Source organism: Phoca vitulina, unplaced genomic scaffold, assembly GCF_004348235.1.
Source record: "Phoca vitulina isolate PV1807 unplaced genomic scaffold, GSC_HSeal_1.0 scaffold4, whole genome shotgun sequence".
Lineage (NCBI taxonomy): Eukaryota > Metazoa > Chordata > Mammalia > Carnivora > Phocidae > Phoca > Phoca vitulina.
In genome coordinates this window covers 32,261,344-32,287,758 of record NW_022589707.1, presented here as the reverse complement: position 1 = coordinate 32,287,758, position 26,415 = coordinate 32,261,344, and the positions used below count along the sequence as shown (strand labels likewise).

General features: G+C 35.7%; 1 long non-coding RNA gene and 1 pseudogene across 1 annotated transcript in view; one reads left to right on the top strand and one right to left on the bottom strand.

Moving 5' to 3' along the window:
• Positions 1 to 26,415, top strand: part of LOC116630469 — a 206,291-nt gene that overhangs the window by 154,328 nt on the left and 25,548 nt on the right. The window lies entirely within an intron of this gene.
• LOC116630467 lies at positions 23,709 to 25,291 on the bottom strand (annotated as a pseudogene).

Sequence of the window (26,415 nt, the reverse complement as noted above, 5' to 3'; positions counted from 1 at the left end):
CAAGTCAGGCAATTTTCTCTTCTCTCAGTGGAGTTATTAGTAGCTGCTACCCAGGGATTTTGAGAGGATTACATGGAAAATATAGGAAAAGGTTCTGTTGGAAATGGCACACAGTTCGCTTGCAACAAGAGCTGGTTCCCTTGGAACAGGGCTCTCTGCTTGTGACAGCTGGAACTGGCACAGTAATAATTATTATGAGGATTAATTTTAACACACATTTGTTTGGGCATATAAGGCAAGTTCAAAAATGTGTCCAAAGGGATTATTCAACTTTTACATTTGACCTTGAATTGTATAATGTTCATGCTGTAAATAATTTAAAAATGTTTAATATTCATATACCCGAAAAAAAAACCATGGAGAGAATAGATTTTAACATAGTTTTTGGCAAATTGCTTACCACATGTGAAGCTGGATATTTTAATGAGGTGTTTTCTCTTGTTTCATTACAGTTACTTATGTTGACAAAAATCCCTTGAACATGATCAATGCTAAAATCCCACTTTGAATACTATTTAATATTCTCATGTTCTAACATTAAAAATTACCTCTGTCTCTACTGATATTCATTTGCCTTTACTTCTTTTTGCAGTTAATTGTAAAAGAGTGATTCTCATAAATGTGACATTACCATTAAGATTATTTCAAAACATTTGTATTAGTATTTATCTTTGCTTCAAAGATAACAGTCAACTAATTTTGGTGTCAGCCTAATCCTCAAGTAGAGCAGTTCCAGTGAACTTTGCATTGAGTGTGTTTATGTCTAAAAAACAACAACATGCTGAATCAGTTAAGAAGAAAAGGAATCTTAAGCCTTGGAAGTCTTTTTACTGAACTGAAGAATTTACTTTCATTGAATCAGTGTTTTACTAGAATAACTAATTGAATATATAACCCAGAAATTCTTTTAAATCAAGATGTCTGTATTTTTCTCAAAGAATCATATAGCTCATGTCATGGTAATTCTAAATTACATTGGATTATCAATTGGGGTCAGATGGATTGAATCAGTTTTAGTATATGTTTCATTCAACAAGAACCAATGGCATTCTTTCATATTCTTTCACTCAGAGATTTAGGGAATAAAGTTGTTTATTGAATCAAAATAGCAAAAATATCTCAGAATAAATACAAGCCAAACTGAAAAGTGGCCTTTGGAATTGAAAATGGAAAGTTACTAATAACTTTTTTCTTTCTTCTTCTTCTTTTTTTTTTTTTTAATAATGTGAGGGACCAGCAGGAGTGATCAGCTATCCACAGGGAGTTGAGGATGGGAAAGTAAGAGGAAAGAGGAAGCATATGCAGGCATCTCTTTGCAAATTGTTCTCAGTGGTGGCTCCAGGAGGGGCAGACAGGGACAAGGAAGATTGTATTAGAATGTCCTTGAATATGTTTGTAGGCTAAAGGGAAGAAAGAAAAATTTATATTGGTTGATTCACACAGGTTAAACACCTGCCTGACATTTGACATTTAGCTGGAGACACAAATGGATTTAAACCTATTTCCCTTTGACTACAGGCCTACATTGTAATCCGCCCTCCGCAAACTCCTGTCTTGCCCATAGGTGAAGGACTGAGGGGAGAGAGAAAGGGGAAACTAGAGTAGCACCTGCAGAAAAGTCTGGTGCCTGAATCAGGTACCATAGTCCTAAAGGGATATACCTTTCTCAGTAATAGGAAAATGCAACAACAAACCCCCCCCCCAAAAAAAAAACATTGGTAAATCTATAGATAAGATTGAAGAGGAAAAATTTTTTGGCAGGTGCTAAAATAAACACAATAGTTTTAAACTCCTACCACTGGTTTTTCAATTTATTCATTATTTATTTGCTATTCACTCTTTCCTACTTCAAAAGTGGATTTTGGTCAACTTATAATGAAAAGTGCAGTCACAGCATTTGCTTTTATTTCTGTGATTCAGCCTCCTAAAATTTAGTGGGATTAAGTCACACCCCTTCTATCACTTGGCTCCCACAATCCATTAATCTATGCCTATTCTTTTGCAATACCATGCTACCTTGATTACTGTAGCCTTATAGTAACTCTTAAAATTGGGCATTGCAAGGGGTGACTGGATGGCTCAGTCCGTTAAATGTCTCTTGATTTCGGCTCAGGTCATGATCTCAGGGTGGTGAGATCGAGTCCTGAGTCCAGCCCTGTGCTGGGTGTGGAGTGTGCTTGATTCTCTCTCTCCCTCTCCCCTTCCCCTGCCCACCCCATCTCCACCCTGAGCTCTCTATCTCTAAAAAGAAATTAAAAAAAAAAATTGGGCATTGTGAGTCCTCCAACTTCGTACATCTTTTACAGTATTATATTGGCTCTTCTAGAACTTTGTCTTTCTATGTAAGCTTTAGAATTCATTTGTTGATATCTATAGAATAGCTTCCTTAGATTTTAATGGGATTGTGTTGAATACATAGATCAATTTCAGAAGAATTCACACGTTAAAAATACTGAGTCTTCAATCTGTGACCACAAAATATCTTCATTTATTTATGTCTTCTTTTTTTTCAGTGTTTTGAGGTTTTCTGCATATAGATTTTGTATATATTTTATTAGATTTATACCTAAGTATTTTATTTTTTGATGTGCTATAATATAAATAAAATAATATACAATATATTATATACTATATTGTATAATACAGTAATATACAATATAATATATAGACATAACCTGCAGCTTTGATATGCTTGCTTTTTAAAAAAAAAAGTTCTGGGAAGATTGTTGTTGTTGTTAAGAGGAACGGATTCTATGGAATTTTCTAAATAGGCAATTGTATCCTCTGCATATAGAGGCAGTTTTATTTCTTCTATTTCAATCTGTGTATCTTTTATTTCTTTTTTGTCTTCTTATATTATTCTTTTCCTTGTGTTACTGTTTTTTGACTTCCAGTACAATGTTTATTAGGAATGGAGAGAAAAAACATTCTTCTCGTGTTCCTGATCTTAGGAGGAAAGTGTACCCATAATTTAGTATGATGTTAGCTGTAGGTTTTATGTAGATGTTCTTTATCAAATTGAAGAATTTCTCTTGATTCCTAGTCTTTATGTGGGTTTTTATCATGAGTGGACATTAGATTTTGTTAAATGCTTTTCTGAATTGATTGATATGATTATATGATTTTTCATTTTATGTTGATTATATTGATTAATTCTCAAATGTTGAGCTAGCCTTACACCCTTGGAATAAGTTTCACTTGGTTATGGTGTATGACACTTTTCATACATCCATGCATTCAATTTGATGATTTTTTTTTTTTTTTTTTGAGAATTTCTGTGTCTGTGTTCATGAGAGACATTGATCTGTCGTTTTCCTTTCTTGTGAAGTCTTTATTTGTTTTGGTATTGGGGCAATGCTATGCTCATAGAAATTGTTAAGAAGTGTCCCTTCTACACCTTTTTTTTGGAAGAGATTTTAGAGAATTGGTGCCGTTTTTCCTTAAATGTTTGTTAGACTTACCAGTGAAATAATCTGGATCTGGTGATTTATTGGTTTGGAAGGCTATTGATTATGATTCAACTTCTTTAATAGATATAGAATTATTCAGGTAATTTGTTTCTTTTTGTGTGAATTTTGGTAGTTTGTGTCTTACAAGGAATTGGTCCATTTTATTTAAATTTGCACATTTGCGGCCATAGAACTGTTCCTTTATTATCATTTTAATTCATGGAATCGGCAGTGATGATCCCTTTCAATTCTCATATTAATAATTTGTGTCTTCTTTCTTTTTTTTATTGGTTAGCCTGGATAGAAGTTTATAGATTTTATGGCTATTTTCAAAGAACTACCTTTTAGTTTTATTTATTTTCTCTGTTGTTTTCAATTTTATGCTTAGTGCTCTAATTTCATTTTTTTCCCTCTACTTGCTTTAGAGGGATAATCTTTTTCTAGTCTTTTAAAGGGGAAGCTTAAGTTATTGATTTTAAATCTTGCTTTTATATCATATTCAGTAAATGTTATACATTTCCCTTTAGGCACTGCACTATTTTCACAGCATGAAAGTAATTTTGATAAGTTGTATTTTCATTTTCATTTAGTTGAAAATATATTTTAATTCCTCTTGAGACATTTTATTTGACCCATGTGTTATTTAGAAATTTACTATTTAATTTCCAAATACTTAGTGATTTTCCAGCTAAGTTGCTGTTATTGATTTCTAGTTTAATACCATGTAGTTGGAGAACATACTTTGTATTGTTTATGTTCCTTTTAATTTGTTAAAGGTTTTTTATGGCCCAAAATGTGGTCTATTTTGGTGACTATTCCATATGAACTTGAGAAGAATGAATAGTCAGCTGTTATATTTTGGATCAATTAAGAATAAGAAAAATAGGGTTCTTATCTTACAATATTCACAAAAATTAACTCAAAATGGATTAACGATTTAAATGTAAGACCTGAAACTGTTAAACTCCTAGAAGACACCCCTGTCTTCTTGTCAAGCTCCTTGTCATTGGACATCAACAAGTCAGACTACGTCTAACTAAAAAATTTCTGCACAGCAAAAGAAATGATCAACAAGATGAAAAGGAAACCCATAAAATGGGAGAAAATATTTACAAAACATACATGTGATAAGAGGTTAATATACAAAATATATAAGGAACTCAAATAATTCAATAGTGAAAAAACTCCCAAAACAAACCAAATAATCCAATTAAAAATGGGCAAAGGACCTGAATGGACATTTTTCCAGAGTAGATATACAAATGGCCAGTGGTACATGAAAAGGTGCTCAGGGTTGTTAATCATCAGGGAAAGGCAAATCAGAACCTCAATGAGATATCATCTCACACCTGTTAGAATGGCCAATCATCAAAAAGACAAAAGGTAACAAGTGCTAATGAGGATGTGGAGAAAAGAGAGCCCTGTGCACTGTTTGTGGGAATGTAAATTGGTACAGCCACTATGGAAAACAGTATGAAGGTTCCTCAAAATATTAAAAATACCATATGACTCAGCAATTCCACTTCTAGGTATTATCTGAAGGAAATGAAATCACTGTCTTGAAGAGATATCTACATCCCTAGTTCATTGCAGTATTGTTTTAATAGCTAAGACAGAAACAGCTTAAGTGTTTATCAGTGGATGAATGGATGAATGAAATGTGGCATACACACACACACACACATACACACACACACACACACACACACACACACACTGGATGATTATTCAGCTATTAAAAGGAAGAAAATCTTGCCACTTCTGACAACGTGGATAAATCTTGAAGGCACTAAGTTAATTGAAATACGTTAGACAGTGAAAGACAAATACTGTATGATCTCACTTATATGTGGAATCTAATAAAACCAAACATACAGAAACAGAGTAGATCAGTGCTTCCCAAGACCAGGCAGATGGAGGTAATGTATGAAAGTGGTCAAAGGATACAAACTTTTAGTCATAGGATAAATAAGTTCTGGGGATACAGTGTACAAAATGATAACTATAGTTAACTGTATGGTATACTTGAAAAGTTGCTAAGAATGTAGATCTTAAAAGTTTTCACCACATACACACACACACACACACACACACACACACAAAGGGTAACTGAGCTGATGGATGTGTTAACTAACCTTATTATGCTAACCCTTTCACAATATTGTAATATCAAATTACCCCATTATACACCTTAAACTAATCCAATGTTCTGTGTCAATTATATCTCAATAAAGCTAGAAAAAAAGAATGAGGAAAATAAATTATTTTACTTTCATTTATTCCTTTCCCACTATTCTTTTTTTCTTTATGTACATCTCAGCTTCTGACCTAATTTTCCTTCTTTCCAAATAACTTCTTTGAATAGATCTTACAAGGCAAGTCTGCTAGTGATAAATTCTCTGCTTTTGTTTGCCTGAGAGTCTTTATTTTTCCTTCACCTTTGAGGATAATTTTGCCCAATACAGACTTATAAATTAGTTTTTTTAAACTTTAAATATTTCACTCCACTGTCCTCATGCTTGCATGTTTTCAGAGAAGTCTGCTGTAATTCTTTTTTTTTTTTTTTTTTTTTAAAGATTTTATTTGAGAGAGAGAGAGAGAGCACATGAGAGGCAGGAGGGCCAGAGGAAGAAGCAGACTCCCCACTGAGCAGGGAGCCTGATGTGGGGCTTGATCCCTAGAATCCAGGATCATAACCTGAGCCGAAGGCAGTAGCTTAACCAACTGAGCCACCCAGGTGCCCAAGTCTGCTGTAATTCTTAAACTTGTTTTTCTGTAGGTAATCCCTCCACCCCCTACTTTTAAAGTGGTCCCTTTGTCTTTGGTGTTCTGTTGTTTGAATATGATATATCCAGCTTTTTTTTTTTTTTTTCTATTTATCTGCTTGGTGTTCTCTGGTTTTCTGTATTTATGGTTTGATGTGCATCATTAATTTTAGAAAGCTCTTAACCATTGCTACTTCAAATATTTCTTCTGCTTTGTACGTTTTGTCTTCTCCTTCTGGTTTTCCAAATATTTATATGGTACATCTTTTGAAATTGTCTTCAATGTTCTTGGATTTTTTTTTCATTCTTTTTTCCCTCTATTTCCATTTCAGCTTTGGATATTTCTATTGCTGTATTTTTAAGCTCACTGATTCTTTCCTCAGCCATTTCAAGTTTATTGGTGAATCCATTAAAGATTTCTTCATTTCTAGATCATGTTTTTAAATTTTTTTTTGTTTCAGTATTTTCTTTCGATTCTAAATTCAAATTCCCATACCTCTGCTTACAATATCCATATGTTATTGTATGTTTATCTGTTTTTTTTTTTTCATTAGAGCACTTAACATGTTTATCATAGTTATTTTATATTCCTTGTCTGATAATTCCCACATCTATGGCATGCCTGAATCTGGTTATGATGTTTGCTTTTTTTTTTTTCTACAGTCCATCTTTTTTCTTGTCTTCTGGTGTGTCTTTTAGTTTTTTGTTGAAATTTAGACGTGTTGTTTTAGGTAATAGCTGAGATAAATGGGCCTCTAGTATGAAGATTTATGTTAATATGGGTAGGTGTTTGACTGTACTTAAAATTTGTTGTTGTAGTTGCTAGATATTCCACATTCCTCTAGTGTCCTTGGTTTTGTCTCTTCTTAACTAAGGGCTTTTTTAAGTTCTCCTTTCCAGAGAGCATTTGCTTTTTGCAGCTTTTTCAGCTATAATCCAGTATGACTTTACTGTAGCCTGTTGGTATGGTGAAGAAGGTATGGTGGAGAAGAAGTCTTTAATAATCTTATTCAATCTCAGTCTTTTAGTGAGCCCATGTCTCTGGTCTGTGACCTTCACATGTTTTCTTTATATACAGTTTGTAGACAATGTTACCTGGCTTGAGAAGCCCCGCATCATCTTTCCTATACAACGCCTATACAAGTAGTTATACTGCCTCCAAAAAATCCAGTTCCTGTCACATAAGCCAATCAAAAATAATAGGTAGCACTTTTATAACTCTTACTCTGTACCAGAAACTGGTCTTAGCACCTTATATATTTTATTTGTTCCCCATAAATAACCTATGAAGGGGTACTATAATAATCTGCATTTTGTAGTTGGGGATACCAAGAGGATACCAGGAGACAGTTAAATAATTGGCCCTGGGTCAGTAGTGAATAAGTGGCAGATCAGGAGTTTGTCATTGAGAAGACTATGTCTTGAGTAATTAGAAATTTGGATGGATGGATGTTGGATAAATGAACCTTTGTTTTGCCAAATAAAAGCATGATTTTAACTTACTACTTTCTCATGCCCTCATCAAAGGGCATAAATAGCACAGTGTTTTTACAACCACTTAGTATATTGTTTACCAGCTATTTGTGTGATTGCTACCTGATAGCAAGTCAATACTTGTTACCTGTGAATGTTTTCATTTCTTTAGTGATCCCCAAATTTATATTCCTCCAGTACCAATTATTGAAGTATAATTCAGTCTTCACTATTAAGTGAATTAGCTAGATGAATCTGTAAATGTTTCTGATGAAATTAGGTTTCATTTTCTGTGGAGTCTGGTAGAGGAAATTAAGCATTTAATTCAATGAATTGTGAGGACATAGTCTGAGCTTCATTGATTTATTTACCACTTTTCCTTTAGTGTGGACTTTGAAAATGTAGTTATAACTATTATATTTCCAATAAAATAGGAAACTGAATTTTCACTATGGAATGGTGGCATATATTTGGGCTAGTTTCTTTTTAAATGTTCCTTATATTTCATACTTAAAATTGTTTATACTTTGTACCCTGTTTTATGTATTTATTGACATGATCTAATATATACTACACTTTAGGCTAAAAGGTTGAGACATTTGGCTTCCAGACATTTCATCTTGCTCATATTATATTGACCCACATTATATAAATTTTAACATTTTATGGAATATCAATAAGGAAAAAGAAGCAGGATACAAACAGTGTCTTCTGCAAGCTTAAACTGTGAATTTACCAGATATCTTTATTTTCTTTAAGTTCCTGAGTAAGGCTTAGATATGAGAATTTGTCTCATTAAAAAATGTATTTTTATGAATATAGTCAATTTGGTCAAACAGTTGGGCCCACTGGTCAGCTGACATGAAGAAACAGTAATTTTTAGGTAAATTTGATGGTATGTAATATCACAGGGAATCCACTTTATGCCTCAAACATATGGAACATATAGCTGAATAAATGCATAGCTAAGCTTGAAATAAAAAATGGAAGAATCCACAAGCATTTGAAATGAAGCAGAAAAGCAAAGAAAACACTGAATAGACACCAAGCCAAGATGCCCATAGGGAAATTGGAACGAGATATGGGCTTTAACTAAGGGCTCTGTACTCCTGATTTATGATACTAATCCTGACCACTGATTCGAGAAGTATAGGAAGCAGGAGTTGAGTTGCCATGAGAAGGCCAGGAACCACAAAGGTATATACTGTGAAATGTAACCCACAAAAACTCCACCCCAGCTGCCACAGGGAAATAGCAAAGGAATGTTCTGTCTACCATCTCTCAGAACTCTATCATCTCAGTTTCATCCTTGTAAACCTTTGTTCTACTTGAAAGGTGAATAAACTAGGCCTTCTCCTTGAATCTATTGGTTCTTTCTGCTTTGGATGTTCTTCCAGAAAGCCATTGGTCTCATCACTTTTCTTTGATCAGGTCATTGGTCAAAGATCATTTTGCCAGAGGCCTTCCTAATCAGTGTGTATAAAACAGCATCTGTCCTTCTCCAGCCAAGAATACTGTCTGTCCCCTTTACCCTACTTTAGATTATATCATAGCACTCATCATCATCTAAAAGATGACAAATTCATTTGTTTACTATCAGTCTTTCTCTAGTAGAATTAAATGCTCTGCTTACAGAGACAAGTTCAACCTCTTAGTACTTAGAAAGTCATTTAGCATGCAGAAGATGCTCAGTAGTAGTTATGATTAAGAATGAGGGAGGGAAAGAAGGAAGGGAAGGAGGAGGGAAGAATGGAAGGAGGGAAGGAGGGAGGGAGGGAGGGAAGAAAGACATGCCTACTGACAGGTAAAGCAGATAAAAGTTTGCCTCTCTATAGAGGTGACACCATAGTTTGGGTGTTATTGCTCACTGAGTTAACAAGCTGTTCTCATTTAAGTAAAAAGTTGCTGAAATTATGAAGTCATCAGTGATAATGTGTGAGGGAGCAGAGATGTACGTTTGATATTACAAAGACCTAAGACTGAATGTGTTGAAATGCCAATTTAGTGATCATCAGTGTATTACTTCCCTATAATCTGAGATCTAGTCTATGGCAGGAACCATTAATTGTTAATACTGCTTAGTATAGGACGTTTGTCAAGATTGTGCTGCTACAAAGATACCAAAGAATTTATACCCACATTTCTTTGTCAGTTCATAATCTCTCTTCATGTTTTGTATATTCTACTCATCTTCACCAATAGACGCAATGCTTTCAAACTTTAGTTCATTATGTGTCTGATGTCAAGTGGATTTTGAATAAGCTCAGAGGGCAAATATGATCCAATGGCCATGTCTTGTTGGCAGAACTCTCCATGTTATATTGGACAAATACCAAATTTCTAAATCTTTCATTGCCTTTTCATGATTTTGGTGTGTAACTTTGTGCTATTCAGGTTAGAAATGCTCCAATCTAAAAGCTTTAATTTCCTGGTTTTGTTGATTGTTTCCTTTGTTGTGCAGAAGCTTTTTATCTTGATGAAGTCCCAAAAGTTCATTTTTGCTTTTGTTTCCCTTGCGTTTGGAGACAAGTCCTGAAAGAAGTTGCTGTGGCTGTGATGTCAAAGAGGTTACTGCCTATGTTCTCCTCTAGGATTTTGATGGATTCCTGTCTCACATTGAGGTTATCTTTGTGTATGGCTTAAGAATGGTCAAGTTTCTTTCTTCTGTATATAGCTGTCCAGTTGTCCCAGCACCATTTATTGACAAGACTTCTTTCCATTGGATATTTTTTCCTACTTTGTTGAAGATTAGTTGACCATAGAGTTTGATGGTCCATATCTGGGCTCTCTATTCTGTTCCATTGGTCTATGTGTCTGTTTTTGTGCCAGTACCATACTGTCTTGATGATGACAGCTTTGTAATATAGCTTGAAATCAGGGAACGTGATGCCCCCAGCTTTGTTTTTCTTTTTCAATATTTACTTGGCGATTCCGGGTCTTTTCTGGTTCCATAGAAATTTTAGGATTGTTTGTTCCAGCACTTTGAAAAATGCCATTGGTATTTTGATCGGGATGGCATTGAGAGTATAGATTGCTCTGGGTAGCATAGACATTTTCACAATGTTTATTTTTCCAATCCATGAGCATGGAATGTTTTTCCATCTCTTTGTGTCTTCCTCAATTTCTTTCATAGGTGTTCTGTAGTTCCTAGAGTATAGATCCTTTACCTCTTTGGTTAGGTTTATTCCAAGGTATCTTATGGTTTTTGGTGCTGTTGTAAATGGAATCGATTCCCTAATTTCTCTTTCTACGGTTACATTGTTAATGTATAGGAAAGCAACTGATTTCTGTGCATTGATTTTGTATCCTGCCACATTACTGAATTGCTGTATGAGTTCTAGTAATTTGGGGGTGGAGTCTTTTGGGTTTTCCACGTAAAGTATCATGTCATCTGCGAAAAGAGAGTTTGACTTCTTCTTTGCCAGTTTGAATACCTTTTATTTCTTTTTGTTGTCTGATTGCTGTTGCTAGAACTTCTAGTACTATGTTGAACAATAGTGGTGAGAGTGGGCATCCTTGTCGTGTTCCTGATCTTAAGGGAAACGCTCTCAGCTTTTCCCCATTGAGAATGATATTCACAAAGGACATAGATGGTTTTTATGAATTTGAGGAATGTTCCCTGTATCCCTACACTCTGAGGAGTTTTAATCAGGAAACAACAAAACCAAGAGGTAACCGACAGAAATGGAGAAGATATTGGCAAATGACATTACAGATAAAGGGCTGGTATCCAAGATCTATAAAGAACTTCTCAAACTCAACACCCAAAAAACAAATAAGTCAAAAAATGGGCAGAAGACGTGAACAGACACTTCTCCAAAGAAGACATATGAATGACTAACAGACACATGAAAAGATGTTCAACATCATTTTCCATCAGGGAAATTCATATCAAAACCACATTGAGATACCACCTTACACCAGTTAGAATGGCAAAAATTAAGGCAGGAAACAACAAATGTTGGAGAGGATGTGGAGAAAGGGGAACCCTCTTACACTGTTGGTGGGAATGCAAGTTGGTACAGCCAGTTTTGAAAACAGTATGGATGTTCCTCAAAAAGTTAAAAATAGAGCTACCCTATGACCCAGCAATTGCACTACTGGGTATTTACCCCAAAGATACAGATGTAGTGAAAAGAAGGGGCACAAGTACCCCAATGTTCATAGCAGCAATGTCCACAATAACCAAACTGTGGAAGGAGCCGTGATGCCCTTCAACAGACAAATGGATAAAGAAGAACAATCATCAGGGAAACATAAATCAAAATCACAACGGCAGTATCACCAGTCACACCACTCAGAATGGCTAGAATCAAAAGGACAAAAAAATAACAAGTCTTGGCAAGTATGTGGAGAAATGGGACCCTCCTGCACTCTTGGGAATGTAAATTGGTGCAACCGCTGTGGAAAACAACACGAGGTTCCTTAAAACATTAAAAATAGAAGTATCACATGATCCAGTAATTCATCTGCTGGGTTTTTACTCAAAGAAAACAAAAACACTTACTTGAAAATATATATGTACCCCTAAAAACAATAAAAGCTTTAATTTCCTACAATATAGGCTGTAAATCTTCACCTAAGTCTTGAAAGATGTATAATACTATGCCTTCCTTGGATCCATCCTGAAGGAAAATCTAAAAATCACAACTTTTGTCACGTTACCTCCTGACTTTTAAGCAATATCCATCAGAATTGCCCTTGGTTATGAATATTTGAAATCTACAGGGCAAACATGAATGACAGTAAAGAGAAAACAGGGTCAAATGGTCAAAAATTTGTCAGACTGAAGGAGAAGCTGTTTTAAGAAAGGTGAAAAAGAAGTTTCTTTGAGAGACCTAAAAGTGAAATCTAGCATTCTTTTTTTTTTTATGTTATGTTAATCACCATATAATACGTCATTAGTTCTTGATGTAGTGTTCCATGATTCATTGTTTGCATATAACACCCAGTGCTCCATTCAGTACGTGCCCTCTTTAATACCCATCACCAGGCTAACCCATCCCCCCCACCCCCCTCCCCTCTGGAACCCTCAGTTTGTTTCTCAGAGTCCATAGTCTCTCATGGTTCGTCTACCCCTCCGACTACCCCCCTTTATTCTTCCCTTCCTGCTATCTTCTTCTTCTTTTTTTTTTTTTAACATATAATGAAATCTAGCATTCTTAAAACATTTTATTTATTAACTCAATTCAATATCATGAATATTGGATTTGATTCTTTGAGGCAACCTCTCTTTACATTCCTGTCTTGAATCCAGAAGACTAGCTTAAAGTATAGTGTGGTTCCTTATACATCATTATAGGTTTTATATTGTTTTAATCATTTATTCTTTCAGTAAGCATTTATTGTTTGTGACTACATGCATAAGCATTTAAGTTGTGGGGGGAAATCTATCCCACTTAGTGAATTGATTTGACATTCTACTATTGTGATCCACATTTATCATCTTGGGATCTGAACATCTGGGTAGGCTGAGTTAACAACTAGGAAAGTTAAGACATTCCTCTTTCTTTGCTCTTCATAATAATTCGCAGGAGAAATAAGGTAGTCACTTCAGTAATTTTTGTTTATTTGTGTGTGCAAGTGGCAGATGGGGAATGGTGGAGAACTGTGACCATATCTGGATAGTCCCCAATGTGAAAGCAACAGGAACAGAGCTGAAAGGAAGGCAGAAAGAAGCTCTGTTTCCATAACCTCCCAGAGGAATGTTTGATTGGCTAAAAATTTAATTCATTGGCTTGATATAATTGTAATTCAAGCCAGTCTATAAGAACTGTTTACATTTTAATGATGATGGAGCTCTAAAATAATTATTATTTATAGAAGACATCATAACTATAATTAACACATATTAAACTGCCTCTTTGTTATTATCTTAGCCAAAAGTCGCACTTGGATGCATTTTCCTCCTTTATATTGAGCAACATATGATGGAATGAACCCTTTAAAAGATTCTTTCTGGGCATAATTTAAGACAGAGTTTGCTATGAATCATTACCAATGGTGGTATGACCATAGTACTTATTTTTTATAGTTTTTAAATTTAAACTAAGTAGTCTGTCGATACAGAGGAATAAATTATTTATTAATATATAGTAGGAGCCAGAAAAGGAAGGGTTGAAGAAAAGAAAGATTACTCACTTTTAAAATGAATTATTATGTTGTGGTTTCTGTTATGGTGTACTGCTAATTTCTGTAAGAGGAGAATAAAAACTTAAAATTTAATATCTATGGATATATAGTTGGATAAATTGTTGGCTCTATGATATTGGGAATCTATGGCTAAGCTGTAACTTTGTTTACCCAATTATAAAATAAATTCTCTGTGATAGAAATGCTTAAAGATTAAACAGATTTTGATTAAGCTAGAGATTTGATGATAAGTAGACATACTATAATGATCACCAGGTCAAGTTGAAAGTAGAATTTCTAGAGATTGTCTAAATACACAGCCATAGGAAATTTTTCCAGATGTAATGAGAAAATTTCTGAAATAAAAAGTGAGTCTTTAGATTATATCTGTTTATCCTTCAGAGGGGTCATATTTTTGAGGTTTTCCTATGGCCCAACATAGCTTCTGATGCTCTAGCCAACATGGTTGTATCCTAAGCAACATAAGGGATGAAGATGGAAAGAGAAGAGGTCGGATACCTCAGGGGAGTCAGTTCCCTTTAAGGAGCATTCTCAGGATCCCCACTCATATACCATTAGTATGTAAGAACTTAGTAATGTGAACACACCTACTGGGAGGCTAAGAAATTGATCTTGGCTAAAGATCTCTCCTGAGCAAAAGGTAGGATTCTTCTGTGAAAGAAGAGGTAAATGGATACCTGGTATGCAACTAGAGGCTCTGCCACAGAAAGTAAGGTGACCACAAGGAATAAAATGTGTGCAAGGCTTGAAGTAACTAGGATTGAGAGGTTGTGTATTTAAATCAGGGCCAGAAAAATCCTGATTCATTCATTCATCCCTCCCTCCCTCCCTTCCTCCCTCCCTTCCTGCCTACCTTCCTTCCTTCCTTCCTTCTTTCCGATTTATTTCTTTATTTCAGAGAGAGGGCAAGTGTGAACAGGGGGAGGGGCAGAGGGAGAGAGAGATAAGCAGACTCCCTGCTGAGTGGGGAGTCCCTGAGATCATGACCTGAGCTGAAACCCACAGTGAGACGCTTAACCAACTGAGCCACCTAGGTGCTCCGATCCTGATTCTTTCATGTCAGACATCAAGAATTCTGTATGAGAAAGATAAAACATAAATAAACAGGGAGGCAATGGATTATCATTAAAATCCAATTGGGGATTAAAACAGACTTCCTTTCTGGACTTGATGATTTTATAGTCTTCCTCCTTAAGGAAAATGTATTTTCTACATGGTTAAAAACTGAAGACTTTTGGAAGATTGGCCAGGAAAGAATGAGAATAAAAGGAAGCTCAGCTACAGGGCTTAAAAAAATATTCGTTTTTTTTTTTCTATTTCTTTGATACAGTAGTCAATGAGTCAATGATTATGTCCTGTCAAATCTAATTATATAATTGTCATGACAATGAGTTTCTTCATATTTTAAAGAGCAGTGGTTAAAAACATGGCTCATATCATTTGAGGAACTTAATCCTGGGTTTAATAATGCTGATTGCTGAGCCTGCTCTAGAGATTCCGAGACAGCACAGCTGTGATTTGGTCCAGAACTCGAGAGTTAGCAAAACCTCAAGGTGGTTCCATTGCCAGTGTAGAGAATTTTCTGTTCTTGGTTATTGGATTTTTGGGGGGGGTTAGGAGGGGAGAGAATAGGTAATTGTGGTAGAGTAGACACATGAGAAGAGTAAAAAGCAACATTGGAAAATCTGTCTTCAGAGGCATACTGTAATTTGTTTTACTCAAAGGAGCATGAACCAGTAATAGCCTGAACAACTTTTAAACCACATACCTTCGTAAACACCTGTTACTCAATTATAATTTTTATTGCTTATGCTTTCTTTTTGCCTAGCTTTCTTCATTTATTCAAAAGCTTTTTTAGTTGCATGAGTTTTAAAATATTTTATATCTGTGAAGTGGTAAAAAGTTGCCCATTAAAAAAAAGTATTTGAAATTGGCTAATTTTTTTGTCTTACATAGTTATTTGATTTTTCTTATTCTTTGCCAACCAGTGTTTCCTACTTCTGGACTTACTGAAGAAAGTGAGTAGTTTTCTGTGACTTATTGATAGATCTGTTGTAATTATTGGCTCATTCAGTTATCATCATCCCACATTTAGTCTATTCTACGTTATTTGTTTATTGTTTCCCCTGACCTCCTCCCCATATCATATAACATATCCTCAGTGGATCATAAGCCACATGAAGGCAGCAGTTTATATCCATGCAGTGCTTTTCTCTTACATATTATAATATTCTGTTATTTTGGAAAAAAAGGAAAAATACATATCTTAACTGTGGCTGAATTTCATTTTTGCAGTAAGCTACGTAATAATTTTTAAGTATTCTTCACAGTGGCCTTATAGGGTTGGCTGCTATTTATTTAAGTTACTTATTTTTCCCCAAGAGATGATATTTGAAAGGGAAGGGCAGGTTCTTAAGTTAAAATTGTGTTTCCTGACCAAAGGCATAGGGCTTATGTGGTTGCTTTGCTAAAATAATTGTTGCGGCTTTTTATTTCATTCCCAGGTTATTGGATAAATAGAAACTAAACTTTCTTATCAATTTATACTTGCCATAATTTCAGAAGTTTATGAGGTTGAAAGCATGAGCTATATTTCTCTGAGTCCAACAATATATATTTTTAGTAGAAATGGAATAAACAGATTCAAAGTACAAATGAACTGTTATTAAAGGTTCCTGTTACTATAGAATTAAAAGCTGTTGTAGATTAGCAATGTGGGTTATTTTTAAAAACAACTTTACTCTTAATTAATCAAAGAGATCCATAATTAAAAAGTTAATACATTTATGTTTATAAAATAAGTTGCCTCAGCTTATTGATCAGCTTACATAATCATTTTAGAAATATGTTCATAGGGAAACAATTAGCTTTCCTTCCCCAGAATAGATATTTCCCTTCTCTCAAAATGTCTTTAGAAGAACTTTACGAATTCTAAATTCTCCATACTTGCTCTTGTCTATATTTCTTAGTTTACTTTTTTCTTTTTTTAAGTTTTTATTTATTTATTTGACAGAGCACAAGCAAGGGGAGCGGCAGGCTGAGGGAGAGGGAGAAGCAGGCTCCCCACTGAGCAGCGAACCCGATGCGGGGCTCCATCCCAGGACCCTGGGATCATGACCTGAGCCGAAGGCGGCAGCTTAATGACTGAGCCACCCAGGCGCCCCGTAGTTTACTTTTTTCTAATGAGTATGTGATTTAGAGAAACTTCATTTCTACAACACTTAAAACTCAAAACATTTTCCTGAACTATTCAGATAAAGCAAAAAAATGCATTTTCAGACTAATTCAAATAATTATTCTAATTTTCACTTCATTTTGTGTATACCTCCCCTTTTCATAGACCTTTTAGACTGAATTTGTTCGATTCTACTCCCTGCTATTTACAGTTGACCCCGCCTTGAGCAACAGGAGTTTGAACTGTGTGGGTCCACTTATATGCAGATTTTTTACAGTACCCTACTGTAAATGTATTTTCTTTATGATTTTCTTAATAAGATTTTTTCCCTAGCTTACTTCACTGTAAGAATTCAATATATAATTCATATAACATACAAAAAATACGTGTTAATTTGCTGTTTATGTTATCCGTAAGGCTTCCAGTCAAGAGTAGGCTATTAGTAGTTATTGTACTGGGGGAGTCAGAAGTTATACATGAATTCAGGGCAACAACATTGCCCTGAATCCCATGTTGTTCTAGGGTCAACTGTGTTTTCAATTTTCACAACATTATCTAAGATTTAAGCAAGTATAGGAAGAAAGAATGTAGGTAATGAGTAAGCTGGAGAGTATAGCTAATGAATATGATGACTACATAAATAACTTTTGAAACATGGATATTTCTGAAAATGAAAGGAGGTACTAACCAGGCCAGACACAAGGATAACTATATAAAATAACTAGGCAAAGAGAGACAAATATTCATGCTAGTGATAAATAATTCACCACAAACACAGATCCTGTAAATGTATTGCAAAATGCACTAGCTAAAAGGTCCTATATTCTGATGCATGTATTTTCACTTTTTGGGGGGGAGCTTTTGTCATTATTTCATTCAGTTACACTTAATTGAGTTCTGGGATGGGAGCTAGGTTGCTGGGGCTCAGCACTGAAGGAAACAGTCCCACCAGGTCAGTTTTCTGAGCATTCCTCTCAAGCTTTCTTTTTAATAGATGTATTAACATTTTACGCATTTCAAATGTTTTAGAATGTAACACATATAAACTGTAACTAAGCTGTTCTATTTAGGTAGGACTTTGTGGTAAAACTGATTTTAAAAATAACAGAATTTAAAGGAAAATCTGTGCTTTCAAATGCATGATTCTTTTCAACTGATTCCTTTTAGAGCTTATCTTCAGAGAAGAACTAGTAAAGTGTAGGAACATCTTTAAAGAGAAAGCAAGTAATTAATAAAATCATTAATCTGTGGGAATCTCTTTGAAAGACAAAATGTTTATCATAGCAAGTAAAGAAAAAATGTAACTGGACAGTGATAGAAACATAAGAGACTCTTCCTCAGAATCACTTCATATAATATTCTACGTGGTTCCTGATGTACTCTAAATTGACAGGAATGATCATTTTCTTTTTTCTTTTTCTTTTATTTTAAAGATTTCATTTATTTATTCGTGAAAAACAGAGAGAGAGAGAGAGAGAGGCAGAGGCAGAGGGAGAAGCAGGCCCCCTGTGGAACAGGGAGCCCAATGTGGGACTCGATCCCAGCATCCCGGGATCATGACCCGAGCCGAAGGCAGACGCTTAACCAATTGAGCCACCCAGGTGCCCAGGAATGATCATTTTCCAGATCCGTGTTTACCAATGGTAATGAACACATCTATTCAAATTCTTCTTCCATATTTGATCAGAAATGTTGGTGTTGCCTCAGTAATAGAAGTTTCTTATTAAAAAAAAAAAAACTTTACCAACTGTTGAACTGAATAGAACACACAGCAATACCATATTTTGTTGTTGGAGATGTCAGTTTTGGTCCTGGATCAGTTAATGATTGGCAGTGGTTACTTATCTAAATAACTTGTCCTCTTTGGACTTAATTATATGTGTGAGCAGGTTGGAATGAGCCTCTAAAATGTCTTCCACCTAAAATGTTTGGTGAGTGTTTTATTTTCATATTGTAGTAGAATTTCTCAACTTCTTTCTCTCGTGGTGGTTGTTGTTTAAGTAGGACAATGTGGGGCAATCAGGAATCTGGAGGCTAACCCACTGAGCCACCCACATGCCCCATTTTTCTTATTATTGTATGTTTTCCATCTCCAGTTTTCTAATTTTCTTTTCCTTTCCTTCAGAGAGAAGCTTCTGAAGGAATAGATTTCATGCAGTTTTTCACATCTAAAACTCTGATTCACTAATACTTCAACTCTCTGATACGGCTTTTCTCTTAGCATTTAACAGATTAATTATTTTTTAGTCACCAGAGACCTTTGTGTTACTAACCCAAGGTAAGCATATGAATTCTTATTTCACTTAACGTCTCTGCAGGACATGACCTTTTGGGGTACTTTCTCTATTTTGTAGTTCTCTCCATAATGGTCTTTCATGATACCTTCTTTTTACTTTTTTTTTTTTAACTTCCCTCTCTATTTTTTTTTCTTTCTTTACCCTCTTCTTTAATATTGGTATTCCACAGACCCTTGTTCAACCTTTCTTTAACTCTACTTAAAGCTATAAAATTTCATCCGTATCCATAAGTTCAATTTCCACCTATGTTCATAAATCTCTATCATAAGACCAAATCTTCTTTAGATTCTGTTTTACCACATACACAACAAACATTCATCTGAATATCCAACAGATACCTCAGATTCAACCAGCGTAAACCAAACCAAACCACTCTAGCCTTCTAACACAAATATGTTCCTCCCAGAGTATCCGTTATCACTGCATGTGGTACTAGCTGCCTGTCTTTACCTTCTATCAATTTTATCTACTTAAAAAAAGTTCTCAAACTGTTCTTTTCCCTTCATATTCATTATAATGATTATGGGCTAGCCTTATTATTCTTTGTATTTATGTGTTAATAATATAATAGTCTCTTGTTCTTCACCCCCAGTCACCTAAAATGTTGGCATAGCTATAGCTTTCTGAAACAGTAAAATTATTCTAGCTCTTGTCTGCTTGGAATCCTTCAGTGTCTTTTCTTGGCCCTTAAGATAAAGCCAGAATTACATAACATGGAATAAGAAACTTTCCAGAGTTGGCTCCTGTCCATCTATTCTCATTACCCCACAACACAGTACTCCATAATTATTTACATATTTATTTCTTCTTTTGATTTATGAGTCCCTTGATGATGAGGTCTATGAAATATCTCCTGAGCTCTAACTCCTAGAAACGTGTCCCACATCTCAAATATGTTCAGGAGGTGTTAATTATTTAACTAAAGGATAGATTATCAAGGTTAATCGAAGTAAAAATAGGATTAATATCTTCTCAAAGTTATATAGAGGAATACATCTATCAAAGAATTAGAAACCTAAGTTCTAATCTTCAGTCTTCTATTAATTAGTTCACCAAATCACGTAACTTTCCTGGTCCTTAGTTTCTTACCTAGAAAGTGATTTTGTAGTGTTAGGTGATTTCTTCAGCCTCTTCTAGCTCTGACTTTATGTGCGACCTGGTACTGTTCCATGGTCGTAATTTAATGAGACACATTAACTTTTCAGGCCTCTAAGGAACAATTTCCTTAACACTCAAACATAGTGTTTCACCCTAGTTTCTGTCCTATATCTAAGTATGTTTTGCCCCAGGGAAAACAGGCTCAGAGTGCTGTGATGGCAGAGAATAGTTTCTCATTTCCGTTGATTTTATATAAAGGGGAAAAAAATGGTGTCATAACTCCAGTGGACTTATTTCCTGCTAACTTTAAAAGCTAAGAAATGCTTGAAAATATATCCTCAATGTCACTGATTAGAACGTCCTGTGGAGACAAATTAATTTTCTCTAAATGACATTTGAAAACTTGCTAAGGGCAAAGAACAGGAGAATATGGCTATACAGTGAGTCATTTTATAATTTCAGGATGAAGTTGACCACCTTGTATGATAAGTTTTTGTGGAGCAAACAGGACAAGGTGAGTTTTCCCCAGCTATGAGCAAAGTACCTATTACTAATTTAGAAAAGGGAGGGATAACAGTCTGGAAAATTATAGGGACATTTAAATAACTAAATGTGCTATAAAGATATATGCCAAGATTTTGGTGACAAGACTTAGAAGAGTTATGGGTAAATTAATACACAGGGACCAAGTTGGATTTATGAGGCATGAAATAATTACAGACAGTATGAGGAAGAGTTTTATGTTAATGCAAATTGATAGTGATACTCAGACTCTGGTGTTTGCAAACTCTGTTAATATCCAGGAAGTGTGTAATAGAATGGAATAGAAATAGCTAAGCGAATATTAAATCATGTAACTTTGTAAGTCTTGTTTTTTGAAGAAGATATTATTATTGTAGCAAAATAGATTGTATATTTATAGTGCCAAATGCCCAACATAGAAAATGCAGATAATCAATAGAACGCTACCTAACTGGAAAGGCATAGATGTATGATTGAGATAACTGCTCTCTTTGTTTTTTTCCTTATAGACTGGCTACATGTTGAAAGTCATTTTTAAATAGCTTGTACTTATCTTACTCTTTTTCATATTTTAAGTTTTATGATTAGAGAATGGCTTAAATCATCAGTATGATACATTTTATTCTTTTTATTTATTTATTTATTTTTTTAAAGATTTTATTTATTTGACAGAGAGAGACACAGCGAGAGAGAGAGCACAAGCAGGGGGAGTGGCAGGCAGAGGGAGAAGCAGCCTCCCCACTGAGCAGGGAGCCCGATGCAGGGCTCGATCCCAGGACCCTGGGATCATGACCTGAGCTGAAGGCAGACGCTTAATGACTGAGCCACCCAGGCGCCCCTGTATGATACATTTTAAAGAATACATTCTCAGTCACAGGGATTTGAACTAATTTAGAAGTTGCAAATTTAAAATGCTGATGGTAGTATATTCCCACCAAGTCTAAAGAATATTTGAGGGAGATGCATGTAATCCTTTTGACTGAAAAAAATCAACACTTAAAATTTCATAGAACTAAAAAATGTTTCAAACATGTCCATTACCATCAGAGTAGTGATTTAGATACTCAGAAGAGCTCTCCTCTTTACATTGAAAATGCATCATTGAGTTCCAAGAAATAAACGAAGTCTTCGAGGGCCCAAACAAGCAAACAGCAAAGCTATAAGGTGAAACCTTAGCAAGAAGCAGTGAAGAGTAAGTTAACCTGGAAGCTGAGTTGGTCCAAGGTGTAAATACCCATGCTAAACTAACCCTGAGATTAGATGCTGTTATGAGAGTGTATCACAGTGTGCAGGAGCCTAACCAGGAGGGATCAAAGAGCCCCAAGTAGTTACCAGAACCTCTTGGATCATAGCAGAAGCAAACAGAAATCCTTTATAGTTTAAAGTATCTCACTTTTAGGCCCTTAGAATTCCCACAGAGTAAGATCAAGAAAAGAAATGCTTATAATCAGAGATCACAAAATGGAAGGAAAGAAGACACAGGGGTAAGCATCAGCATAAAAAAGAAACACTTCAAATGCTTTTAAAAGGTTTTTTTAAAAAGTATAATTGATATCCTTAAAAAAGGAGAGAAAATGGAATCACATAAAATGCTCAGTTAAAACCACAAAGGCAGAAAAAGTGTGGAAGACAAAAGTAGGAAAAAGGGCAAGAAGAAGAAAAAAGTAACAAATATGGTAGATATCAATCCAACTATATCAGTAATCACTTTAAATATTAATGATCTATATGCACCAATTAAAAGACAGGAGTAGTTCAAAGCTGATCAAAGAACAAGATCCCAATATATATTGTCTACAGGAAACTCAACTTGAATAAAAAGACATATTAGATTAATAGTAAAGGGATGTTGAAAGATATACCACGCTAACACTAATCAAAAGAGTGAGCATCTATATTAATTTCAGCCAGAGCAGACTTCAGAGCAAGGAAAGTTATCAGGGATAAAGAAGGAATTGCATAATGATAAAGAGGTCAATACTCCAAGAAGACAAAACAATCCTTAATAAATACGTATTTAACAATAGAGTATCAAAGTATGTGAAGCAAAAACTGATAGTACTACACAGAGAAGTAGATTAGTCTTCTATTATAGTTGAAGACTTCAGTACTCCTCCACCAGAAATGGACAGATTGAGGAGGCAGAAAATTAGTATGGACATAGTTGAACTCAATAGTGCCATCAATTAACTGGATATAATTGACATCATCAATTCGAATTCATCAAACAACAGCAGAATACACATTCTGTTCATGCTCACATGGGACGTTTACCAAGACTGTACCAGAGTACATTCTGGGCCATATATCACACCTTAAACATTTAAAAGATGGGGCTGAAATTTCCAAGCTTCTAATCATAGCTTAGTCCTTCTGGTGACCAGCCCCCATTCAGGAGCCCACCAACATTGCCTCATAAGAACAAAAGATACTCCTATCACCCAGGAAATCAAAGGGAATTTGTTATACAATGCCACCTCTACATATATCGTTTCCAAATTTGTGGATTTTTTTTTTTTTTTTAAAAAAGAGTGGAATTTAATCTTTATTTACAGGACAATGCAAGAGAGGAGCTTCCACCTAGAAATAAGAAACCCACTGAAAGGAGGAGCTTCACACAGGTTGTACAGTTTGGAACTGGTCAAGTAGAGTTTCATTGTAAAAAGTGCTACAATAACAAAACACATTTAAAAGGAGTTCTTAGTAGAGAAACAGTAAGACAAACTTCTACCAAACAGAGTACACAACAAACAACTTTCTGCCTCAGCTGTACAATCTAAAAGTTAAAGGTCCCAGGAGTGCCATCCTGAACTTGGAACGAATAGCCTTCAGAGGTAGTTTCTGGTACAACATTCTGATCTTCCTCTACAGAGAAATACTTCTCAATCAAGTTTAATGAAGCTTCGTACAGAGGCTCATTTTCATGGTTTTGTAGAGCTTCAATTTTGTCCAAACCTCCACATTCTTCAATCATTATACTAAGTTTCTCAGTTTCACCTAGTTTCTCAGCAGCCTAAAAGATGTTTGAAATGGCATCCAGAATAACCAGAATAATTTTGGTTATCTTTTGCAGTTAAGAGGTTCATCAATGGTTCTGTTATGCCACAATGAACGAGGTATACGATCTGTTCAGCTGTCCCACCACTTATATAGTTGGTCACAGCCCAGACAGCTTCCTTTTGTGTCTTAAAGTCTGCCTTAGAGAGAACACCAACGAGGAATGGGACTAATCCATGATTCACAACTTGCTGTATCTGGTCCTGGCGACCAGCTGTGATATTTGACATTGTCCACGTAGCTTCCTTCTGAATATGAGTTTTGGGGTTTGTTAGGAGGCTGGGAAACACAACAAGTGCTCCTGCATCTATTACAACCTGAGTCTGTTCACTATCCCAGTGACAATATTTCCTATGGGTCTTAGAGCAAGAATCACAATGGGCAATTGAGTAGCTCCTAGAAGCTTCACAAGCTGGGGCACAACTCCTGTTTTCACAACCATTTCAGTCCATTCATTTGGACCATCAGTAAGGTAGGAAATGGCCCAGCAGGCATCTGCTGATATGTCTGGATCATCATGATGCAGGAAACAAACTAAGTAGGAAGAATCTGCTCAACAGCATCTAATGTGGGCGCAGGATTCTTGTTGCGACAAAGGTTTGAAAGTGTCCAAGTAAGGTTATGTAAGTAACCACGTGCTAAAGATGACATATCAGGAACTGCAAGGAGAGCCAATAGCAGGTCAGCTGCACCATACTTGATAACCAAGTTTCAAAAAACTGAACCATCACCGGCAATGTTTCCTAGGGCCCATACAGCTTGTTCACTGATGTGGGCATGGGAAGATGCCAACAGAGACATGAGTGCTGGGATAGCACCTCCATCTACCACAGCCTTGGTCTGTTCTGACGTCCCAGAAGCGATGTTAGTGAGAGCCTAAGCAGATTCAAACTGAACGGGACTACAATCAGTTCTGCCCAAGAAGGACAGAAATTTTGGAATCAAAGCAGCCCAGATTATGTTGTCTATGGGGAGCTGTTTTTCCCTAGAAAGCAGTTTCCTAGCAGCTTGAGTAGCCTGGAGCTGGCTTTCCAAATTGTTGCTATTTATGCATTTGACAATGTCATCAACGGACCAATTTACAGTGCCCTGGTTGTTGCGGTTTTCCTGCAGTGGAGAGGTAACGTCATCAGGAAATGAGCCTACGTTTCTCCTTTTCAGCCTCTGGTCATCCTTCTTAGCTTTCCTTAGTTCCACATTAACTTCTGTTTGGTGCTGCCTTATTTCTGTACTGTCTTTCCCCTTGTTTTTGAATCTGTTAGGGTGGGCAGCTGGTGAATTAGCATTCTTGTTGGTGGACATGGTTATGAGACAAAGGGAGAAAGATGGCTGGCTCAGGCTTCCACAGGAGGCAGTCCGGGGCGTGCAGGCTGCGGGTCAGCTGCCCTCAAAACGTCCACCATGGATCACCCCAAAGACGGTGTCCAAATGTGTGGATTATTGGTCAGATTTCTATTTAGTTCCATTGTTGAATTTGTCTGACCTTGTGCAAGTATCATACTGTCTAAATTATAATAACCATTTAATTGTTAATGAGGTAAGTTTTTGTCAGCTCCTTACCGGTGCTTCTTCTCAGGGAGTATCTTGTATATTCTGGAATCTTTTTTTAGGCCTAGATATTCTAAGTCAATGATCTACTTTCAGCTACATTGTCATCATCATTTGATACTACACCCGACAATTAACAAATACATATTTGGCATCTACCATATGCTTATACATGAGCTATGTTAGGGGCTGTAGCCCTGAAGTGTGCTATTATGGCTCCTAACCTAAGAAAGGTTATAGACTTACTCTGAATTTTGTTTACCATGCTCAAAGATAGCAAGCATATTCTCCTTTAAAGGAATGTGGAATTCACAGTTGAAGAAGAAAATATGACCATCTTCCCCTTGATTTTAAGACATGCAAAATAAGACTAAACCTTAGGAGCTTACATCTAAACATAGCTGACTTCCAGCCAATTCCCAATATGTATTTAGAGTCTGGCACGTCTGCACATCTGTATACTTTATTCCACGTTGGTGAAAGTCTGGAAAGATGGTAAAAGTTTGTTAAAGCAAAATTAGAAAATCTAGCCTTCAAAGTAAGTAGAGAAGGTACTTCCCTGATGTGATGCATGTGCTTGTGAGAAGGCGCTGGTCTTCTAAATAGTCACCATAACCATTAAAGAAAGTAAATCTTTAGCTACCAGGATTATCAACTGCTATTTTGCAGCTAGTACGTGCATTGTTCATGATGGCAGAGAGCATTTTAATTAAGCAAAGTCAGACTTTTGAGGATTAAATCATTTGTCAGTTACCTTCCAAAATGACAATTAGCCAACTGAGAACAAACTTTCATAAATAAGAGGGATAAAGAAGATGTCTAAGGAAATCTTCCTTCTGAAGCCAGGGGACAAATAAAAGACCATGGGGAGGCAGAGG